The sequence below is a fragment of the Grampus griseus genome, assembly GCF_964374135.1.
Source record: "Grampus griseus genome assembly, chromosome: 9".
Taxonomy (NCBI): Eukaryota; Metazoa; Chordata; class Mammalia; order Artiodactyla; family Delphinidae; genus Grampus; species Grampus griseus.
The window spans coordinates 95,854,117-95,868,415 of NC_139003.1; the positions used below are offsets into that span (position 1 = coordinate 95,854,117).

At 48.0% G+C, this 14,299-nt stretch overlaps 1 protein-coding gene across 3 annotated transcripts in view; it reads right to left on the reverse strand.

The window, feature by feature from the left end:
* Window positions 1-14,299, reverse strand: part of GCK (glucokinase) — a gene marked incomplete at both ends in the record, with an annotated part of 46,206 nt that overhangs the window by 14,360 nt on the left and 17,547 nt on the right. The gene's annotated exons all lie outside the window — the stretch shown is intronic.

The following is a 14,299-nucleotide window of genomic DNA, read 5'->3' on the forward strand; positions in this document are numbered from 1 at the left end:
ACGCTGCTCAGGTCAGGAAAGCACGTTGCAGAGCCGGGCAGACAGGGCGGGGCTGCTGAGGGGCTGGCCCCATGCAGGTCGAAGGGTCTGGGCTTGCTCTTGGACCACGGGGATCCCTGGCTAATTTTCACCTGGGGCCTGTCCTGTACTTGGGAGGGGAGACAGGCTGGTGGCTGAGAGGCCAGGCCTGAGGCCCTGAGCAAGGCAGGCTCCTCGTGAAGCAGGGCTGCAGAGGGCAGGGACCTCCTGGGCCGCTCCTCTCCTAAGCCCTCAGAGCCCTGCCGTGTGGCCAGTCAGGATCGGTTGGCAGGATTGGTTAAGGGGGGCGGGGGTTGCACGAAAGACCTCGGTTGGGTCATTGAGAGCCAGGCTCAGGCCCTGGGCAGAGGCGGGACTGGAGGGTTGGGGTGAGGGATGGTGGTAGGTGGGGCCAGGAGGTGGGGTGGGGAGGGGAGGGGAGGGGTGGGGAGGGGAGGGGTGGGGAAGTGAGGGGGAGCAGATGGAGGCGGGGTGGGCACCACCCTGATGACTGGCCCCACCCCCACCCAGGGCCATCTGCCCCCACCAAGTAGAAAATGCTTGTTTTCATTAAGGGTCTTCAACTGTAAATCGTCAAAACCTGCCTCAAAAGGCCGGGAAGGTCATCCTTGGGTTTTGGGTCTGCAAAATCCAGGCCAGAGCTCGCTCTGAGAGCCACCCCCCTTCCCCACTCCCAGCTCCCTGCCCGGACCTGCCAGAAGCTGCCGAGCCCTGTAAAAGGAGCAAGAGCTCAGGAGTGGGCGGGGTTGGGGAGCTAGGTAGCCTGACAGGATGCCAGGCTCTCCCGCCAATGGCCAGTGTGGTCATCCCTGAGGAAGCCCCTGACATGACTGATCCCCTTCCCAAAATAGAGCCCCAAGGGCTTCACCAAACCCACATGTGACAGATCACTGTCCCCCCAGCCCCTGGCTCTGAGCCGCTGTTTGCACAGGGTGGGCAGGGCTCACCCCTGGGTTTGGAGTTGGGGGCCTTCTGCACCAGCCAGGCCAAGAAGCAGCTGCTCTTCTCTTGGTCCAGGCACATAGCACCTGAGAAGACGACCAAAATCCTCCAGCTCTCCTCTGGGAAGTGGGAGAGGACAGGGCTGGGCAGAGATCAGTGGGGCCCTTTCTTGTTTGCTGGACTTCCAGTGTCCTCTCTGGCTTGCACTTTGACCAGCAAGCACCCCTCACCAGAGCCCTTTCCTGGGGCCGCCTCCTTGCATTCCCCAGCACCTGTGAGGGCAGGAAGGAAGGCGTCCAACAGCCCCACTTCCCCATACTAGTTAATCCTCCAGAGCCAGACTCTCGTGCAACATGCCAGCTCTCCTGTGCTCCCACCACAAGAGGTGTGCCCTGTCTCACCGCTTCCTGTTTAGGTGAGGGAGTGACCCCAGAGGGTCAACACTGGGCTGGGGTCAAGGATCCCTGCAGCAAGGGATAGACCTGTCCAGAGAAGAGGGGCCAGGAGAGGGAGGGCCTCAGAGACAATGGCTCCAGAGGGATGCCCAGGACATAATTAGAGTCTTCAATATCTCAAGGGTTGTCCTGAGGAGGTTGAATGAATGTGGTTTCTGCTTAGACTTCCCCCCCACAAAAAAACCAGAACTGCACAACAATGGGCTAGTATGTCTCAGCAGATAGTGAGCTCCCGACTTAATAGGGAGAGAGAGATGTGGGGCATCTGAGAGCAGGACCAGAGGGACTTTTCTCTATGTCCCAGTTGGTACCCTCATCTCTCGGTTGCTCAAGGAGCTGACTGACAGGCATGATTTAATTTTCTTTGTAATTTATCTCTAGGAAATAATCTGACGAATTTGGAGATGGATATTCCAGGTTACTCTTTCTAGGATCCAAAAATGGGACATAATCTTCACACCCAACCTTAGGAAATTGTCTAAATAAATTATGCTACATTTATATGCAGTCAGTTAAAATGGTAAGATTGATCGGCCTCTATTGGCACGGAAAGATGTTCATGACATCCTGTTTAAAGAGAATGTGGTGGCTACCCTCCAAAAGGGCCTCCAATGAGCCCCATGTCTTGCATTCAACCCCCCGGGTAGGCTCCATCCACGCTGAATAGGTCTGGCCTATGTTACTAATAAGCTATTGCAGAAATGACGGAGTGTGACTTGTGAGGCTAGGCCATCAAAGACACTGAGGCTTCTGCTTTTCTCTCTATTGGATTCTTTACTCTGGGGGAAGCCAGCACCAGATCATGAGGACATTCAGGTTGTACTGGGAGGTCCACTGAGAAAAACTGAGACCTCCTGACAATGGGCATCTCCAACTTGCCAGGCAGGTGAGCGAGCCACCTTGGGAGCCAATACAACAGCCACTGTCGAGCCTTCGGGTGATGCCACCCCAGACAACATTTTGACTAAAACCTCAGGAGAGACACCGAGCCAGAGCACCCTAGCTGAGCCACTCCTGGACTCCTGACCCACCGAGACAGTGTGAGATAATAAAGGTTTGTTTTTTCAAGCCACTAAATTTCGAGGTAGTTTTTTACATAGCAATAGAAGACAAATAGAAAAAACAGTTATAAAATATAGCATGATTCATTTTTGTCATGTATATGTATATTATATGTAATATACACATGGGAGGAAATACAGAAAAATGGTAACTAGTAGTTATCTTGATAATGGAAATATGAGTGACTTAATTTTCCTCTTTGCTTATCTGTATGTCCTAAGTTTTTCTGCAATGAATGTGTATTAATGGAGTACTGTTTTAAAATCAGGTTAAAAAATAAAAAGTTTGGGCCTTATCTGCTATTTTTGCACAGAGGCTCTGATGCCCAGACTCTGAAGGATGTGGGCTCAGAGTTAAATGTGTCAAATTGCCGGCCCCCATATTCCAGTGGGAAAGAAAGTGGGGCTGGGATCTGGAGATGCCAGCCCCTCCCCAATGGCCTGATGGCCCTCGGCACCAGCTGGGCAACAGTGTGGGCACTCGTTGACCTGAAGCAATGGGGCCTGGAGGTCAGCATGGTGTTGCACGTGTTTGCCTACAGCAGGGTTGACTGGAGACTCGCTGTGCCCTTGTGTAAGGGCACGCCAGGGGCCTGGAGGTGAGAGGGTGTCAGGCAATGTGGCCATGTCAGGGATAGAGGCAACGGGGAGAGGAGACAAGAGACAGCAGAGTGGGCTGGGGTCATGATAACCACAGCTGGTGAGTACCCAGTGGCTTCCACGTGCTGGCTGCTGTGCTAGATGCTTATGTGGATCACAACTGGCCTGAAAGCCCAGGGCAGTCATTTTAAATGTGGGGAAACTGAGGCCCGTGGGAGTTAAGGGAGTTCCAAGATACCACAGCCATTAGTGACTTAGCCAGGATTTGCCTACAGCCCAGCCTGACTCCAGGTGTACTGGAAGATTAGTCTTCCTGACTAGAGGAGGAGGGCTCCTTCAGGGCCAAGCACATGCTGAGGGTCCGGAAACAGCCTCTGGAGCTGCTTCCATGCTGGAGATGTTCAGAGACCTCAGCGTCAGCTGGTGGGGCTGGGGACAGCAGCAGCGGCCAAGGTCTGCATGGCATGGTGCAGCCTCTGACAGCAGGTGGGCCTGGAGGCCTGGGGCCAGGTTTCAGGGGGACACCTAAGGGCTGTGGCCATGGGAGGGGTAGGGGAAGAGGGTGGGTGAGGAACAGGGAGTGTCCTGCACATTGGTTGGGGAGGGGGAGGCAGGCTGTGGGACCATCCAGGACCCCTGCAAGGAAGGCAGGATAACGCTGGGGTGACACAGGAACACGAGGTCACCAGCCTGAGTCGGAAAACTGCAGTTCACTGGCCGTAGGACTTGGGCAAGTCCCTTAGTTTCTGGGCCTCAGCTTCCTCATCAGTAAAGTGGAGGTAACGACTTACCTACCTCACAGGGCTACTGAGGAGATTCAATGGGATAATGTAGATAAGACTCTTGGCAATACAAGTTGTTCAATAATTTGTAGCTATTTTTACTACCAAAGGATGCTTTAGCCCCTGGGTCAGAGTTTAGAATACAGGCCGTCCAAAGCTCTAGATCTCTAGCAGGTCCTAATCCAAAGCCCCACCCCCATGCCTGCTGATTATTTTGGTGTTCTGAGGAGGCAGACACGTGGCACAGCCTCTTGGATGCCACTCCCACAGTAAATCAATGAAGCTTCTTGTCTGGAAAGAGGATGCCGTCACAGAAAATGGTGGAGTAGGAAGTTCCAGAGATGAGTCCCTCCACCAAAACAAACACTACACTAGAAAAAAATGATCAAAATAAACCTGATTGGACACTTATAGCAACCAGGGGAGTGCTTGATGAAAGGAGAGTTTGCTGATGGCTTGTAAGTGAGTAGTGGACACAAACCAGCTACCAGCCCCATTCCCCACCATGGCCATGGGAATGGCACCCGTGTTCCTTGGGCAGTCAGGACCTTGGGCTGTGCATTTTGGTTATTCTGGTGGTTCCCTGAGGGCTCAGTACAGAGCTTGCCTTTGTTTCATCCTCCTCAGGCTGCAGCAGCCTCCCTGGTGGCATTTAGCAGAAGAGTTAAAGAGACATACATAACAGTTTAATTTTTTTTGTATTGTTTTGTTTTTTGGATCCAGACATTTAAGGATTTCTCTGTCAGGTCACAGGCTGACTGCAGAGAAATCAGAACAGAAACTTCAGTGAACATATACAACAGGAAATACGGATTTTGAAAAAAAAAAAAAGTTTGGATAAGTCACTATACAAATGAACAACTGCAGTCCTCAACAAGCAACAAAACCAATCTTTACAGAGGGGGAGAATCTGACTTCCAGAGTTACCACAATATAGTACTCAACAAAAAATTAGAAAGCATCCAAAGAAACAGGAAAATATGGCTCATTCACAGGAAAAAAAATCAATAGAAACTATCCCTGAGAAAACCTGAACGCCGGAATTTACTAGTCAAACACATTAAATCAACATTGGAATTACCAGTCAAAAAACTTAAGTTAAACATGCTCAATGAGCTAAAGGAAAAGAACTAAAGGAAATTAGAAGAACAATGTATGAAAAAACAGGGAATGACAATTCCCTAGAATTTAAATTATAGAAAGGAACCAAATAGAAACTCTGGAGCTGAAAAGTACAATAGCTAAAATGAAAAACAAAAAAAAGAAAAAAGAAAATGCTAGAGGGCTGTTTTGAGCGGGCAGAAGAAAGAGTCAGTGAACAAGAAGATAAGGCAGTTGAACTTATCCAATCTGCCTAGCAGAAAAAAGAATGAAGTAAAATAAGCAGAACCTGAGAGACCTGTGGGACACCATAAAGCATTCCAACGTAAGAATTGTAGAGTTCCACGACGAGAAAAGAGATGGAAGGAGGCAGAAAAAGTAATTGAAGAAATAATGGCTTAACAATTTCCTAAAGTATTTAAAGTATATTCCCCAAAGCATTAAAAATAGGGACTAAAAAATATACTTATATGCAAATCTTCATAGTAGCATTATTCACAGTAGCCAAAAGGTAGGAACAATCTAACTTTCCATTAACAGATGAATGGATGAAAGAAAAGTATTATTAAATATAATGGGATATTATTCAGCCATAAAAAGGAATGAAGTTCTGACACACTACAACATGGATGGATGTTGAAAACATTATGCTAAGTGAAATAAGCCAGACACAAAATGATAAATATTGTATGAGTCTGTTTACATAAAATATCAAAATAGGGGCTTCCCTGGTGGCGCAGTGGTTGAGAGTCCGCCTGCCGATGCAGGGGACACGGGTTCATGCCCCGGTCTGGGAGGATCCCACATGCCGCGGAGCGGCTGGGCCCGTGAGCCATGGCTGCTGAGCCTGCGCGTCCAGAGCCTGTGCTCTGTGGCGGGAGAGGCCACAACAGTGAGAGGCCCGCGTACCGCCAAAAAAAAAAAAAAAAAAAATCAAAATAGGCAAATTCATAGAGACAGAAAGTAGAATAGTTGCTACCTAGGGAATGGTGGAGAGGAATGGGGAGTTACTGAGTTTTCTGCCTGGGATGATGAAAAGGTTTTGGAAAAAGTGATGATAGTTGCACAATATTGTGAACGTAATTAATGCCACTGAATTGTACACTTCAAAAGTGGTTAAAATGGCTAATTTAATGTTTTACATGTTTTGCCACAATAATAAAAGAGAGAATACTAACAAGTTATTTATTTTTATGGTAAAAGCAAGTTTTTTACTGCCCCAAATGGAATCACCACTCAATCACCCTTGCACCTTCGTTCATTCTTTCAACAATGTTTACGAGCAGGTGCCCTGCACACTATATGGATGTGATACGACTTATGAATAGGGTGAGGGAAATCTACTTCTGGATTGCCCCAAACTGGACATAAGCCTGAAGAAGGTTTTGAGAAGGCCCGTTCAGTCATTTCTGTAAACAACAGGTCTCAGACCTGTGGCAAAGACTAATTCTCACTGTGATCTGTTGTTTTGGATGCCATTAAGAGGGGAATAGGGACTAAGAAGAAAGACAACATAAAAACCATGTCGAGGAGAGAGATTTTGGTTGTAGTTACTGTCACCATTTGTCTATTAGCAAATAGATGCGATGCCCTAAGTTTTTGAGGAATTGTATTGCTAACCCCCCCATGAACTTGGCCTGAAAAAGCTTTTTTTTTTTTGCAGTACGCAGGCCTCTCACTGTTGTGGCCTCTCCCGTTGCGAAGCACAGGCTCCGGACACACAGGCTCAGCGGCTATGGCTCACGGGCCCAGCCGCTCCATGGCACGTGGGATCTTCCCGGACCGGGACACAAACCCGTGTCCCCTGCATCAGCAGGCGGCCTCTCAACCACTGCGCCACCAGGGAAGCCCTGAAAAAGCTTTTGATTGCTTAAGCCACAAGATAATCCTTGGGCCCCCAAACTTTATCAGAAAGAAGTAGGCTGTGAAAGGGTATTACATCATAGAGGATAGTGGTCAAAGAAGAATCTCCCAAAGGGTGGGCTCTGGGGCTGCAGAGTCTCCCCCAGAGGGCAGAACTGGAGTCCTAGGGAGGAACATGTCCCCACCAGGGCAAGGTCTTCCCAGTCCCTGCCTGGTGAGATTTCATCATCACTATGGATGTCACTTCTTTGTTTTCCATTCTTCCCCTTTCCCAATAGGAATTTGGATTGTGGACACTCTGCCCACTCCCCTGGTCCTGGAGGGAGGGAGGAAGGATGGATGGTGACTCATCTTTCCTTCCCAGACAATGGGACCGTGCTCAGCATTACTTGCACCTGGTGGAGACGCCTGCATCTCCCCCTGGATACAAGGACTGTGTGGGACCTTGGCTCATCACCTTTGGGGAGGGATGAATGTGAATTCTAAGTGTAAGAAGAAGGGTACCTGTGGACTGTGGTAGAGATTACCAGCTGTGGGCCAAAATCCATGTCCTCTTTGCCCGCTGTGATAACAACGCCACGTGCATGGCTGGCCAGCCACTCTGTATTCTCAGCCTCTCTTGCTCTGAGATGTACCACCCTGTGTGAGCCTACCATTTCCTGGTCCAGGCTTTCAAACAGAGTGGCTTTTCTAGATTCTTTCTTACCTTTCTGCGGCTTCATCACACTGATGATGAGGAAGCTTTAGGAGGCAGTGGAGACAAGAAATGTAAGATGCCTGGACTCCTAGATTACTGTGTAGAGGACAACCTGTCAGCCAGCTCACACTTGCATTGACTATCATATGAGCCAGAAATACAATTCTGCTCTGTAGACCCATTTCCTGTTTTGGTGTTGGTTACAGCAATTAAGCTTGCCCTAATTAATACTCAGAATGATAGCACCAATGAGCAAAAATAGAGCTTGGGAGGGGACTGAATCACTCATTTATTTAACATTATTAAGCACCTAATTTGTGCTTAGTATGAGGTTATGAAAATGACTAGGTTTTAGTTCTCAAGGAGCTTACAATCTAGCAGAAGGAACAAGCAAATAACAAGTACAGACTGATACTGGCAGAGCTACAGAGTCTTGGGGGAACATGGAGGAGACTGATGGGGTTTTCTGGAGAATAGGATTTCTCAGTACTGCTTCCTGCTGCCCTTAATGCAAGAGTGGGAAGCGGCCAGCAGAGAAGAACATTCCAGATAGAGGGGCCAACAGGACAAAGTCAGAGGCATTTGGAGAAACACCGATACTTACAGTGGTTTGAAGCAACATGCACAGAGGGCACACCCAGGAAATCAGATTGTTGCAAATGGCATTTGGGCTAAACAGGTAATCTGAGTTGGGTTACAGATCCCTTTGAAATGCATAACCATGAGTATACCGAAAATAAAAAGTATGCGTAGGGACTTCCCTGGTGGCGCAGTGGTTGAGAATCTGCCTGCCAATGCAGGGGACACAGGTTTGAGCCCTGGTCCGGGAAGATCCCACATGCCACGGAGCAACTAAGCCCGTGTGCCACACCTACTGAGCCTGCACTCTAGAGCCTGCAAGCCTGCATGCCACAGCTACTGAAGACCGCGCACCTAGAGGCTGTGCTCCGTAACAAGAGAAGCCACCGCAATGAGAAGCCCGTGCACTGCAACGAAAAGTAGCCTGCTCTCGCCGCAACTACAGAAAGCCCGCGTGCAGCAACTAAGACCCAACAATGAAGACCCAGTGCAGCCAAAAAAAAAAAGTATGGGTAATAGCCAAAGCAATACTCCAAGGAACATTCATGCCCTTAAAGGCACTCACAAAAAAATAAATGGAAAATCAATGAGCAAAGCATTCCTCTCAAGATCTTAAAATCCCCAACACAGAGAAGATAAAGTAAACCTAAGAATAAAGGAATCAGTAATGATAAAAGCAGAAACAAATTGTACAGAAAGCATGCAAACAAAAACAATAGTAAACTTGATTAAGAAATCCCAAACCCAGATCTTTAAAAAGACCAATAAAATAGCAAACACTTGGTCATCTAATCAAGGATAAAAGAAGACACCAATAAATAACTTCAGGGATAAGAAAGAGACATGACCACAGATAAAGAGGAGCTTCAAATGTCTTATGAAAGTTATGTGTAAGACTTGCTTCAATAAATTTTTAAAATCTAGAGAAAAGGGATGATTTTCCAAATAATATGAATTATCAAAATTGACTCAGGAAGATAAGAAAAACCTGACCAGATGGAGAAAAATAGAAGAAATGTTAATAGATGTCAAAGAACTTCCCTTAACAAGAATACCAGGTCCTGCTAGGTTTTTTGTTTGTTTGTGGTTGCTGCTGCTATTTTCATATGGCTATGGAAATGTCCAGTGCAAGGCCTGGTCCATAACAAGTCTTAATAAATGCTTATTTAATGACATGATAAGTAGATAAGACTTAATTGGCAGGCAGGGACAGTATGTGAGGGGCCCAAAAGTTGGGGCTGTGTGTTCAACTGCGTCCTGCAGACAGTGGAAGGCCGGATGGTTTATGACAGCAGGGGGACAGGGGGAAGGGAGATGCGGTGGCAGAGGTGGGATGGATGGGGCTGGGAAAATAACAACAACAAACAACAACAACAATAATGGCTGTTTATGTGCTGTGCCAGGTACAGTCATCAAGACACAGAAAGGTAAGTTACTTACCCTTATCACCCTGCAAATATGAGGTTCAAACTCAGGCATTCTGTCTCAATGACTCTTAGTCACTGAGCTATCCAGCCCCAGACGAGCTTGGGGTGTCATCACAGGAAGACTGCAGCGATGGGTGAGGGCTGTTGCCCAAGGGTTCAGCAGTGGGAGCAGAAGGCTGTGAACCCTGTTCATAGAAACATGTTTCCACGTTCCTAATAGGATCCCTGTAGCTTTACTCTCACCGCTTTGGCAAAACCATGTCTGATAAAATGCCTTGTGTCCAGAACATATAAAGAACTCTTACAACTCAATAAGAAGACAATAACCCACTTTTTTTTAACATTTTTTGATGTGGACCATTTTTTTTAAGTCTGTATTGAATTTGTTACAATATTGCTTCTGTTTTATGTTTTGGTTATTTGGCCCCAAGGCATGTGGGATCTTAGCTCCCCGACCAGGGATCGAACCCCCACCCCCTGCATTGGAAGTCGAAGTCTTAACCACTGGACCACCAAGGAAGTCCAATAACCCAATTTTTAAAACCTCACAAAGAATGCCCAATAAGCATATGAAAATATGTACCTCATTAGTCAACCAGTGAAATGCCAATTAACACCACAATGCTCTGCCACTGTATACCCACCGGAACGAATAGAAGTTAAAAGATGGCCAAAAGCAAGTGTTGGGGAGGACGTGAAGTTACTGGAGCCCTCAAATATTAGGAATGAAAATGGTACAGCCTACTTTGGAAAAGAGTTTGGTGGTTTCTTCCAAGGTTAAACATCCACTTGCCACCTGACACCACCTGGCATCACTCCTAGATATTTATCCCACCAAATGAAGACGCAAGTCTACACAAAAGCTCATAATTGAATATTCACAGCAGCTTCATTCATTGTAGCCAAACCTGGAAACCCCCCAAATGCCTATTAGCTAGTGAATGAATAAATGGACACATAGCACATCCCTGCAGTGGACCACGGCTCAGCTGTGGAGAGGTAAGAAGGACTGGCAGACTGCTGATATGTGCACAGCATGATGCAAAGTCAAAGAAGACAGACACAAAACACTGTATTCTCAATGATCCCACTTATATAGAAAAGGCAAAACCAAAGGGACAGAAAACAGACCAGTGGTTTCCAGGGTCTGGGAGTGGAGGCGGTGATTGACACCAAGAGGCTGGATGCACAGCCACCATCAAAAAATCTACAAACAATAAATGCTAGAGAGGGTGTAGAGAACAGGGAACCCTCCTGCACTGTTGGTGGGAATGTAAATTGATACAGCCACTATGGAGAACAGTATGGAGTTCCTTAAGAAACTCAAAACAGAGCTACCGTATGATCCAGCAATCCCACTCCTGGGCATATACCTGGAGGAAACCATAATTCAAAAAGACACATGCACCCCAATGTTCACTGCACTGCAGCACTATTTACAACAGCCAAGACATGGAAGCAACCTAAATGTCCATCGACAGATGAATGGATAAAGAAGATGCCGTACATATATACGATGGAATATTACTCAGCTATAAAAAGGAACGAAATTGTGCCATTTGCAGAGATGTGGATGGACCTAGAGACTGTCATACAGAGTGAAGTAAGTCAGAAAGAGAAAAACAAATATCATATATTAACGCTTATATGTGGAATCTAGAAAAATGGTACTGATGAACTTACTTGCAAAGCATAAATAGAGACACAGGCTTAGAGAACAAATGTAGGGATACCAATGGGGGAAGGGAGGGTGGGATGAACTGGGAGATTGGGATTGACATATATGCACTACTATGTATAAAAGAGATAACTAATGAGAACTTACTGTACAGCACAGGGAACTCTACCCAGTGCTCTTTGGTGACGTAAATGGGAAGCAAATCCAAAAAAGAGGGGATCTATGTATACGCGTAGCTGATTCACTTTGCTGTACAGCAGAAACTAACACAACATAGTAAAGCAGCTGTACTCCAATAAAAATTTATTAAAAAGAAAAAGAGGCGGGATGGAGGGAATCTGTTGGGTGACGGGAAGATTCCGTATCTCAACAGTGATGGCAGTTACATAACTGTACACATTTGACAAAACTCATCAGACTGTACACTTAAAAAGGTGAATTTTACTGTATGCATTTTATATCGTCATTTAAAAAAGAAGAGTAGCAGTTGAAGTTGAAGAGAGTCAGGGAACCACATTAGAGGTGGAAAGACACAGGCGCCCGTGCAGAGAGCTGCTGCCTTCCTCAAGCCTCCTTCTGCAGCAGGGTCTCTCCACCCCGAGGAGCCAGGACCCTGGAAGTCATCGTTCCAGCTCCCTCGTGGCACTTGGAGCAGGAGATGGGAGCTGGTGGACACTTGCTACCTACCTGACCTCAGACATGTGATTCATGCCTGCTCCTAGGGGTGAGGGCAGACACTGTTTCTTGCCCCCCACCACTGGTTCCCCTTCTTGCTTGCTCATGGACCCTCCGTTTTGTTTGGGGATCAGGTGGCGACAAGCCCAGCACTGGGGGATGGCCCCATCTGGCCTAAAGCCCACCCATTCTGGAGCTGCCAGGAGGGAGGCACCTGGGGAAGATGCGGCAGCAGAAGGCCCTCCCCTCTTGCATTTGGAGCCTCACTAGGTCTGTTGGTATCCCTTGTGCTGTCATGAGGGGGAGGCGAAAACAGCCAGCACAGCTGACCCAGAGCCTGACATCAGGGTGTCACTGTATTGGGCTGAGAACCACTTCTGGCCTGTTTATTGTGTGAGATTATGAGCCTTATCAGAGAACTCAGTGATAGTTGGGAATCTGGTACAGCCTAATGGACCCAAACTGCCACAGTGGGGACTAACAAGTCATTCGGCTCTGCTGCATGTGAGAAAGCCTAGAGAGGGGAAAGCAAGGGACGGCGGGACACCCATAGGTAATTACCCTCAACAGGGTGGCTCAGGAAAGCCCCCAGGAGGTGAGGCAGAAGCTGGACTTCACTACCTTCGAGGTGATGGAAACCAGCGCTCTGCCGGAAAATGGTTAACAACTGGCTCTCCAGGGGAAAAGACCTGAGTGGAGGAATTGAACAGAGGCACCCCAGCCTCCCTGGAACCTGATCCCCTGACCCTTCTGGGCCACCTCCCGGAGGCTGTGGTTCTGGCAGTGGCCATGTGACAACGGCATGGGGGGCTCTGCTACATGCTCCCCCCGTCGCTCCGGCCCCACCACCTGCAGACAGAGTTGGGGCTGTGTCTGAAAGGATGGAGGGAAACGCCCTGTTCTACCCTCTGACTTACTCCATGGCTAATGGTGCCACTGGCCAAGCTAGGTCTGCTGCTTCTCCCCACGTGGATTCCCCAGGTGGCTGAACTACACTCATGACTTTGCAGCCGCTCTGAAAACATGTTGGTGAACAAATTTCCAAGAGCAAGAGCCTACATTCCTTGTTTTAAATGAAAAATAAATGATGCCCATCCAAACGCTCCATCTCATTCTCCAAATATCACTAAAGCTCTCTTTATATACAGCAATCCACCAACAATTTTTGCATACTATAAAGCATTCAAAACATCAACTACCTAATCATTGAACTCTTAAAGAACTCAGCGGTGGCTGTATTTGTATGGAGTACACAGTGGTCCTGCTCACGGCATAACCTATCACGTTATAGATGGTGTTGGTACCTGCCACGATTCCCTTTGCTGGGCACTGCACCTGCTCCCCAGCTGCTCCAATTGGCTGCCAGCAGCTCACAGCTGGACCCTTCTCCTAAGACTTGTCTTCAGTCTATGAAGTCACCCCACCCAGAAATACCTGGAAGGTTATGTGCCTCCGGGATTGGCAGAGAAAATACAGTGTGTCACGCAATACTGGGAACATATATTAAAAATATATTTGTTGTTTATCTGAAATTCAAATGTAACTGGGCATTCTGAATTTTTATTTGCTGAATCTGGCAGCCCTGGCCCTCCCACTGGGACCCCCAGCCAATGACTGCCCAGTACAGGAGCGCAGACCCTGACCGGCCTCAGGAGGGATGACTCACGACGCCATTCATGCTCCAGAGCTCCCCGTGAGATCAGACTGGGGATTGACTTCTGCTGAATCCGAATCTGCCTCCAACCCTGTCTTACCCCAACACCCATGCACCTGGCCTCACCTGAGCACACTCTCTCACAAGTGACCGGTACCGGAAGCCTCGTCGCACACCTTCTGGGACCCTCCTCCTAAGCCCTAAGTTGGTGCCAGGCTGGTCTTAGAAATGAGGTGGGGCTCTGGAAGTGGATTGTTTGCAGCGGGATTGACGAGAGGAGAGGAGCGTCACTGGTGGCAGAAGCAGTACTGGTGGCAGACTTCCACTGATTCTCATGGTGGGGGCAGAGCGCTGATGGAAGGGAAGGCACCGCCCGTGTGATGTCTGGCGCTGAGGGCTCTGGGGGGGGACGTCAGCCTAAGTACTGTGCAACTGAGTGGCTGTTGATAAGTGTCACAATGCACTGGAAAGAGAAAATGCCAGGCTCGGATCTCTTGATTTAAAGCAAAGTGGGAGAGGAGGAGGGTCTCCTGGGCAGTATTTGTCTCCTGCACCCAAAGGCCAACAGAGCTGGAGACCAGATGCAGGACTTAATTGTAAGGGAGCAGTATTTGAACTTCAGAGAGGGCAAGCTTGCCCCGTGAGGGAGGAGTGTGGGCAGTGGTGTGCTGGCCAATGGTTAACAAGTGGCTCTCAGGGATGATGGAGGACGTGGTTGGTAGCATTTTCTTTTTTTTTTTAATTTA